We start from the raw sequence: 10,738 nt of genomic DNA, 5'->3' as shown, positions 1-10,738 counted from the left end.
CTGTTTCTAACTGTTTCATTCTGGATTCACGGCCTTCAAAATATGGAACATACAATATGACTATAATCCTGTATAATTGTGCAAAATATAAATACTAACTGACGATACAAACGGCCTGTTTCTAAGTGTTTCATTCTGGATTCACGGCCTTCAAAATATGGAACATACAATATGACTATAATCCTGTATAATTGTGCAAAATATAAATACTAACTGACGATACAAACGGCCTGTTTCTAACTGTTTCATTCTGGATTCACGGCCTTCAAAATATGGAACATACAATATGACTATAATCCTGTATAATTGTGCAAAATATAAATACTAACTGACGTTACAAACGGCCTGTTTCTAACTGTTTCATTCTGGATTCACGGCCTTCAAAATATGGAACATACAATATGACTATAATCCTGTATAATTGTGCAAAATATAAATACTAACTGACGATACAAACGGCCTGTTTCTAACGGTTTCAAAGTGCCAAGCCTGCTAATTAAACGTAGACTAAGGTGGCAACAGAAAATTAATAAGTTTTGACGTTATATCTACCAAAAAGATTCATAATGACTTGAAATCCTAAAAATTCTGGTCAACCTTATACAATAACTGTTTGCGCATGTCCTGATGATTCTGGTCAACTTTAAGCGTCAACTGTTTACAGAAGCCGAAGTCTCCTCTCCAACCCTATTCCAAATAAAATGCAAACCATTATCTATTACATTAGATAAATCTTTATCTAGGTGTGTGACTGGAGTCACATCACACCTGCTGGCAATATTTGTAGCCGGTTTTTCTTTGCTCCAAACAAACTGAAATAAAATAAATTGTCTAACAAATAATACGTGGGTTTTGGAAGGTACATACTTTAATAAATCCCTCGATAGTTGAAGTGACCAATCCCTTGATAAGTAAGTGCACTCCTTCTACGTTATGTTATCGTTAAATCGATAACTTTAATATCGCCGTCATGCCACCTTGACGGTAGAGAAGGATCGTTGTGCTCCAGTCTTTACCAGTCAAAGAGTGTAGGAAGTATATTAGCCACTATCTCCGTCATTCCACCTTGATGGTGGAGAAGGATCGTTATGTTGCAGTCTTTAACGGTCAAAGCGTTTGTGAAGTATATTGGCCACTATCTTCGTCATGCCACCTTGACGATAAAGATGGATAATTGTGTTCCAGTCTGTACCGGTCAAAGCGTTTAGGAAGTATATTGACCACTACCTCTGTCAGGCCCCGTGGACGGTAGAAAAAGGTTTTCGTGTATCAGTCTTTACTGGTCAAAGCGTGTATATGTTATACTGACCACCATCTCCGTCATGCCACCTTGACAGTAGTGAAGTATCGTTTTGTTCCAGTCTTTACCGCTCAAAGAGTGTAGGAGGTATATTAGCCACTATATCCGTCATGCCACCTTGACGGCAGAAAACCATTTTTGTGTTTCAGTCCTTACCGGTCAAAGCGTTTTGGAAGTATATTGGCTACTATCTCCGTCATAAGAATAAGAATAAGAATAATTTTTATTCCAAGAATGCTGTTAATGTATTTAAAATATTATGATGGAATAATACTAGCTATCTTATCAAGTAGTGATAGCTAGCGCAAAACAAAACTTTACAATTGAGCGAACAATGTCAGTCAGAGTTTTTATCTAATCATGATAAGACACTGGTCACGGTACTGCAGCACTCACAATCCACTACACATACCTTATCTCACCGAGTGTACACTAAACGAACACATTCCCTTGACTAAATGTAGTAGTTGATTTTACATATATTACTTCCTTATAATGGGTAATATCAAATACTATAACGTAAAATGTAATTATTGCTTAAATAAATCTATTCGAAAGAAAACCTTTATGTTACACAAAATAAAGTTAAGTATTTTTGAATTAAGAAAATCGTTCTAAATTAATTTTCAACACCCCTCAAGACATGCTGATAAACATTCCACTTACATCGTCTTTTATGAGTAACCATTTCTTAACTTTAGCAAGAAACTGTTTACAGTTTTTATTGTTAATTTTGATGAAATCGGTAACTGATTGTAGAGTTTTGGTCCCAAGAATACAAAGCTTTTTTTGAAAATTGTTTTATTAACTTTAGGATGGGTGCAGAATCCTTGTTTTGAATTTCTAGTTTTATTACATGTCCTTTCAACACCGTAATTCCCACTTCTATTAAAAAACACTTTTAAAACTTTGTAAATAAATAAATGAGTCAAAGTTAAAAACTTTAATTGGCTAAATAAGGGGGTGCGGAAGTACGATTGGGTTTGAATGATAAAATTCTTACAAAATGATTTTGTGTTACGATTAACGGATTGATAGTCGCCTTGTTTGTTCCCTACCCAGTTTTCAATGCCGTAATTTAATCTAGAGTCTATGAGTGCAAAATAGAGGACGCGCATTAATTCCGAACTCAATATATTTCTTAAGAAATAAAATTGTCTTATATTTTTCCGGAGTTTTGACTGAAGTTGAGAAATGTGAGTTTTCCATGAAAGTATATCATCTATGTATATACCAAGGTACTTTATTTGATTGACTTGCTCAATTTTGACACAATTACAGTTTTGGTTTACTGGGTAACAAAGGTTATTATTGTGAAATCGTAAATCTAGGTCAAAGGAATAGCCTCTAAGGTCAAAGTTTACAAGTTTTGTTTTGGATGCATTAATTATCATTTTGTTTTTATTGCACCAATTTTGAAGTGTCAAATCAAATCAAAATCAGATTTTTATTGCCGGAACATTCTATAATGCATGGCAAAAGTCAACTTTTTACTTGCTAGAATTTTGTCATACACCCCACAATAGATCTCATTCAGACATACAATTTACAAATTTACATACATCAATTCATTCGCCAATGATTCCCACTTCCAGCGACGGATTCAGTCAGTCTTTTTAATTGGTGGTCTCCCAATCAAATGCTAAAAACTCGTCTACATTATAAAATGCTTGTGACACTAAAAAGCTTTGCAAACGAGTCTTTAACACCTTGGGCGTTGAAGCGTTTTTTATTGAATTTGGTAATTTGTTGACGAAATGAACACCTGCCTGTGAAGGCAAGCGTTCATAAACCACCGTTCTGTGCCTACCAGTTCGGTAGTTATCTCTGCCTCTAGTCTCATACGCATGTATGTCCCGGCCATTCGTCATGGTACATTTAGACATACAAAACAGAGTTGTTTCCAAGATGTAGAGACTGGGCAGCGTCAACAGTTGTAAATTTTTGAAGACTTCCTTGCACGACTCCCTAAATTTCAACAGAGCGATAATGCGGATAGCTTGTTTTTGCAGCTTGAACACTCTCATAAATTGATTGTTTGCACAAGCTCCCCACAACACCAACCCGTAAGTGAGATGGGGGTAAATCAAGCCAAAATACGCCATCATTAGAACCTGAATAGGGCAGTATTTGGCTAGAGACCTCAAAAAATAAATGCCTGAAGCCAATTTGGAGCAAACGTGATCGATGTGATTATTCCAAGTCAACCCTCGATCTAGGTATATTCCCAGGAATTTCGAGCAGTAGACTTCTTCCAGCATTGTGTCAGCCAACATAACAGCTGGCTCGTCATGCCTGTCTACTGATCGCAAAGCAAAATTTAGAAAATTAGATTTTGCAGAATTTGTCTTAAGATTGAGGCTGTTGAAATATTGGATGGACGCAGTTGTTGATCTCAACAAAACTTTGCTGTTCCAGAATCAATTTTGATTTGCTTGTGAAACAGAGAGTCGTGTCATCAGCATACTGCACAAGTTTTCCGTGCAGAAGTGATGAACCTACGTCATTGACATAGATCAGGAAGAGAATTGGACTGAGAATTGAGCCCTGTGGGACACCATAGCTCAGGTGAATTGGTTCAGATAATTTGTTTGCGATCTGGACAATTTGGGTTCTGTGGCTTAAAAATGACCTGAGCCACTGAAGAGGCACGCCTCGGATGCCATGAGATTCAAGTTTGTCAAGCATTGTAACATGGTCAACGCGGTCGAATGCTTTCGATAAGTCTAGGAACACACTCAATGTGGGATCCCGACGTTCTAGCCCCTCTACAACCATATCGACTAGACGTACAACTGCGTCTATTGTCGACTTACACTTCCTGAAGCCAAACTGGTCTTCAGATAGCTGGAGTTGTGCTTATTTAAAAATTGAAGCCATTTTACCAAGAAAATTTTTTCGAATATTTTGCTCTCTCAAACTGGCAAACATTGAGACAGCGCGGCTAATTGTGTGAGGGAGTGGGGCATTCATCTTTCGTAAAAATCGGCTCACTTTCGCGTTTTTTAGGAGGTGTAGGGGGAAAACTCCTTGTTCAAAAGAGAAAGTTTTCTAATTGGGGTTAATGGTTTCACAATATGCTTTGAACATGTTTTTATTAGCCACATCGACATTAAATTTAATCATCATTTGGATTTTTTTGGCTGCGGAGCGCTGAATTATTTTTTCAAGCTCTTCCTTCAAAGGACAGGTGCCAGTGCCATGGGAGGCTACTGGGACACTGTACTCCGTCTTGGGATTCCTCTTGTGGCGGTGAAGGCAAGCGGCCTTACTCATAAGCAACAGATCCAAAGAATCTGTTTAAGCCTATTCGCAAACATCAACCGCGTCCTCCACAAGTCTGTCTCACATTTTTTATTTGATTTGATTGTTGCGATGATTTGTTTTATTGTTGATTGATGTTCAAGCAGTTTTAGAAATTATTTCTTGAAATATAAATTGATTTAGATAACATCATATGCTTGCCGGCCTGGATCACTTTTCTGTAAATTAGTTTGTAAATTTCGAAAAAAAAATCGTTTGAATCTTAATTGTCTTGGTGTGATCGTTTTCTGAATTTCTGAGAAAAACTTAGTTTTTCTCTTAGAAATTAAAAATTCCTTTAGTGATGTTCATTTGTTGTTTACCGTTTTGGGATCATACTTGTATGGTTTTGACGAGGACGAGTACATGTTAAATTGGGTAAGTTTAGTGTATCACTAAACATTTTAAAATGCTGTTCTACGAAAGACTTGATTCCTTGGAATTTCCAATTCTTCTTTTGAAAAACGGGAAGTGTGTAGGAGAGCGTTGTTCCTGGCTCTTAAGTCTCATTTTTTGTTTTAGTGATTTGGGCTCCCTCTCAGATTTTTACTACCACTAATAATGCCTCTTGGCCATAGTGGTCCGAGATAGCTGTATTGACACGGACTCTGCGACACTTGGAGATTAGATATGATATTGTTCGATTGTCGACTGTGTAGACTGTGTCACACGCGTTGGCGTTTTGACCAACAAAACTCAAGGTCGAAAGATTTAACAAGTCGACAAATCGTTTGCTGTGGAAAAGGGTGATTAGTGCTTCCATAGCATATAATGTTTTTAAAATCGCCCTTTAGGATATATAACCCTTGTTCATGGTTAGTTAAATACATCAGCAGGGCTTCAAAATTTGTGAAGAAATTTCTCTCATTGCCATTGCGGAGACCTGTAGATTCCGATGAACGGTAAATTTTGATCTGTAGTTCGTAATTGAATTCTATCCCAACTGCTTTCAAAGTCTTTTTCTATTAGTTTTGACACGTGAGAGGGAGAAAGAGAATATTTATTTTGACAAAAATGGCGACTCCTCCTACTTTGGTTATGTTTGTCAGGCAAATACGGAATTAGCCAATGTGATGAAAATTGGAATTTGGCATAGGTCGATTTGTTTCTTTTCATTTAAACCGTTCATACAGTTACAACAAGTAATTGTTTTCGCTTTCTTCACACATTAATTGAAATTTTCGGCAAGCTTGGGTAGTGGAAGATTGGGCAATTTTGGTGAAGCAGGTCGGAATGTTGTACCTGATTGAGAAATTTGGAATAACGTACTGTATTTTGGGGTAGCGTCAAGTCAATTTTGCTCGTCGGCCGTACTTGATGGGGGTCCCTAAAAAAACACAATCAGCTTTATGGGCATATTTAATAAAACTATTTACTAAATACTGAAATAATGGAGCTGAAAGACGGATCCCCTGAGGGAAACCTTTTGTTAACAACTCTTAGGTGGGGCTTAATAGGTTTTGGATGCGGGACTTGTTGTGAGCGTCAATAAGGAAGGTTTAAACCACCTTAAGGGTACTCCCGCTAATTCTAATCTTAGTTAATTAAAAATTTCATGATCTACAAAGGTCGAAAGCTTTGGAAAAATCTATGAATATTCCCAATGATTTGTTACCAGTATAAGGCTGTTATCGATTCGCTTCTGTAAAATCTCGAACAATCAACTTCCTAAAACAAACCAAATAAAAAAAAACTACCCCCCCCCCCCCCCCCCCCCCCCCCCCCATAACAACAACACAACAACACCACCACCACACACAACACACAACAAACACACAAAAAACAACACCCCACACACCCCCCCCCCCCCCCCCCCCCCCCCCCCCCCCCCCCCCCCCCCCCCCCCCCCAACACAACACAACAAATTAAAAAAAAAAAGAACAAAAAAACACCACACACACCACGCAAAAAAAAAAAAAACTACAACACACACACAAACATAAAAAAACACACCCACACCACAACACAACACCCAACAACAACTAAAAAATAAAAAGAACCCGCCAAAAGAAAAAAAAAAACCCCCAAAAAAAAAACTCCCCACCCCCCCCCCCCCCCCCCCCCCCCCCCCCCCCCCCCCCCCCCCCCCCCCCCCCCCAACACAAAAAAAGAACCCCCCCCCCCCCCCCCCCCCCCCCCCCCCCCCCCCCCCCCCCCAAAAAAAAAAAAAAAAAGAAAAAAATAAAAAAAGAAAACAAAAGAAAAAAAAAAATCCAAATTGGTTTTAGGGCTGAAAAAAAATTGTTTTGTTCAAAAAATTCGAGGAGTCTTAGTTTCATAGCTCGCTCAAACACCTGGATAACACACTGACAACAATGCGATAGGCCTATAGCTATGTAGAGCATCCACGTTTCCGCTCTTCAAAGATTGGTTAAACAATACTTTGTATTAATCTTGGTAAGGAAAAACTCTCCTGATAAGAAGCTAGCATTGGATCACATGTACAAGAACGTGAGCATTTCTGGGGCAAATTTCTTTACAGCTCAACTGAAAGACGAGTCAGCTGCCCACAGATTTTTATGGTTTTTTAAAGGAATTTTTTTATTGTCAGAAGACCTCTTGTTCACATACCGGATACAAGAAATAGATATTATTTGTTTGGTACACGCATGCCACGAGAGGTGTTGCCCACGCCTCAGTGTTCGAGCGAAGTAGGCCCAGACAGTATAGCGGGGCATGATGTAATAGTCGTTAACCATGTTTGCCAAGTTGTTGGTGGGTCATCTAACATTTGTTACCGCTCACTGCTCATTGCGCGCAAATTGTTATCGGCCGTTTATCGCGACTAATCAGGTTATGGCTGTTTGTCCAGCTTCCACTGCTCAGAAACTATTACAATACATGCGTCAAATAATTTGGAGTAATATTTGTTCTTTTGCCTTGCTAATATTTAAATTTAGTTAATTTGCAAAACGATATTAACAGTATGCATTTCAAATTAAAGTCGTAGTCCTTTTTTTCTTAAATTAGCTAAGCCTTGTTCTTGATTTTGTATTTTATCTAATATAAATTCGTTTGATCCCAAGGACTCTTAAATTTTGCTTTTTGATATTTCCTTTTGATATCTTTCGTTTCTTTACTAAACAAAAGGGCCTCTTGAATGACATTATAAAACTCAATCAATGCTCTATTGACATCATACTCATTTAACAACGAAAATCAATTGTAAGTGTTTAAAAAATTCTTTATTTTATCAAAAGTTATTGTTTCGCATTTCATAGTAGAAAAATTATCTTGCGACACTCTTACGACACTCAAAATTATCGTCTTTTATTATTAAAGCTAATAAATTATGATCAGTAATTTCTGTTTTAAAGTTTCCTGTTATACACATATTTAAATTTTTATGTCAAACAAAGATGTGGTCTATACATGAGGAAGAATCTGAGGATATTCTAGTGTAGTTATTAATAAAATGAAAAAATCCATTATTATACATCAAAGAAAGATATGTTTCTACTTCCGGTTTGTCTTTTTTTATACATATATTAGCGTCACTCAGATATATAGCGTTAGTCGATAGTCGCTTTAATAGTGGTTCCAATTCTTCAATAAAGTTATATTCCGTGTAGCTTTGTAGTCTGTACACACAAAAAATATTAAATATGGAATTTTGTATCTTTATCTCTAGAACTAACACATCTGCAGATCGCATTGTCATAGATTTGTTCTTAGCATTAATTGTATTCCGCACAAAAGCCATAACACCGCCACTTCGGTATGTTTCGTTACAGTTCGCAAAGATAGAATATCCCGGAATTTTATATAAACAAATTTCCTCTTCAAAAATCCAAACTTCTGTTAATATAATTAAATCAATTTCGTAGTCCAGTTTTGCTAAACTGGCTAGTAATATATCGAAATTTTGCCGGAGACTTCTAATATTTATGTAAATACAACTAAACGTGACTTTAGGTGAGGCAAAAAAATCTCTGTTTAAATTTTCGTAATTCAAAACATTATTTTCTTGTATCATATAATACTATTCTAATTACGTAATAACAATATACTTAATCTACTAGATGTTGACTATTGTTACATTATTTACAACTGTGTACTGTTTGGGTTTACACATGCCACCTTGACGGTAGAGAAGGATCTTTATGTTCCATTCTTTACCGGTTAAAACGTGTAAGAGATATATTGTCCACTATCTCAGTCATGCCACCTTGACGGTAGAGAAGGATCTTTATGTTCCATTCTTTACCGGTTAAAACGTGTAAGAGATATATTGTCCACTATCTCAGTCATGCCACCTTGACGGTAGAGAAGGATCTTTATGTTCCATTCTTTACCGGTTAAAACGTGTAAGAGATATATTGTCCACTATCTCAGTCATGCCACCTTGACGGTAGAGAAGGATCTTTATGTTCCATTCTTTACCGGTTAAAACGTGTAAGAGATATATTGTCCACTATCTCAGTCATGCCACCCTGACGGTAGAGAAGGGTTGTCGTGTTTCAGTCTTTACTGGTCAAAACGTGTAGGAGGTATATTGGACACTATTTCCGTCATGCCATCTTGACGGTAGAGAAGGATCTTTATGTTCCATTCTTTACCGGTTAAAACGTGTAAGAGATATATTGTCCACTATCTCAGTCATGCCACCCTGACGGTAGAGAAGGGTTGTCGTGTTTCAGTCTTTACTGGTGAAAGCGTGTAGGAGGTATATTGGACACTATTTCCGTCATGCCATCTTGACGGTAGAGAAGGATCGATGTGTTCCAGTCTTTGCCGATTAATTAAAGCGTGTAGGAGGTATATTGGACACTATTTCCTTCATGCCATCTTGATTGTAGAGAAGGATAGTTGTGTTCCTGTATTTACCGGTCAATGCTTATAGGAAGGTTAGTGATGCATATTGATATTTAACGATATTGTTTTATCCATTGGTTTTTATCAAACATTCTTTTTATTATAAATAGTCATATTGTTCACGTGCCAAAATTAAATAAACTCGTAAGCGATATATCATAAAATTTGGCTATCATACACAATCGTATTAAAACATAATCCAGTATTGAAATGGTTGAGATCCATATGTTTGTTACTGGATAAACGTTTTCTATCAGTCCACATACGGATCAATGTCCTGCAATACCTGCTGATCCTGTAAGAGGATATCCTGGCACGATCCTTTCGCCAACAAATGTAATTGCAACCAAGCAATTTCACTCTGACCTGGAGTTAAATTAATTTATAACTCGTGATTATGAAATTGTATCGAAGGGATGGAAAAATACAGTTTCAAATATTGTTATCAGCTTTCCAACACATTTGCTAATTCACCAATCACGGTATGGATTATTATTAGATAAACAGTATTTTATTATCAAATTATTACAGTGAGGATCTTAACAGGCCCTGAATGGTTTATGTCCCGCCTACCTTCACATAAAATGTGATGGGAGCAATTATAAATTACTAGTTTCCTTCTATAATGTCAATAAGAATTCCTATGGGCTTTTATCTCTCTAATTGATATTACTTTCTCTCAAATAATTATAGGTTTATTGCTTTAAGAAAGGTAATGGGATCGTAAGAGAAACTGATGCCCTTTATTTTCCACGCTGAATTAACTTCCCGATTCAACGACACTAACGTCAACGGAAATCCCTTTAGCAAATTGTTCCGATGATATTTTTAAATTAAATGAATGAAAATACACACTGTAATAAATTATAATTAAGGAAAATGGGTGTTTTTAATTATATTGAAAAGTGTTTGAATACAATATTCCAAAAACTGGAAGGTAAAGTCCAAACCATAAATTAAATCTATTTCAGATTATAAAGGAATATTTGTAATGTTTCTGCACAAACAAACAAGCTAGCACTTGTTTTTCCTGCATATTCCACACTCTAAGCCACTAACTTTCGTCATCCTGATAATCCAATTCGTCTTAAAATATTCCTTAGTGTTACAATGAACCAAAATAACCTAGTGGCAGTAAGGTTGTTCTGTTATGAGGGATAAGCAGAGTAGGAGAAAAAGAGAGATGAGAAGGTAGGAGACGCTAGTTAACCATACTATTTTTTTCAATTATTTTAAATGTGTAGTTCAAATGTTTCCTCAACAAATGGAGCATAGAAAATATCGTGTTCCTCTTACAAAAAGGAAATTTCTATTCTTATG

Source organism: Homalodisca vitripennis, chromosome X, assembly GCF_021130785.1.
Source record: "Homalodisca vitripennis isolate AUS2020 chromosome X, UT_GWSS_2.1, whole genome shotgun sequence".
In the NCBI taxonomy this organism is placed as follows: Eukaryota; Metazoa; Arthropoda; class Insecta; order Hemiptera; family Cicadellidae; genus Homalodisca; species Homalodisca vitripennis.
Note: the sequence above shows the minus strand (reverse complement) of the source record.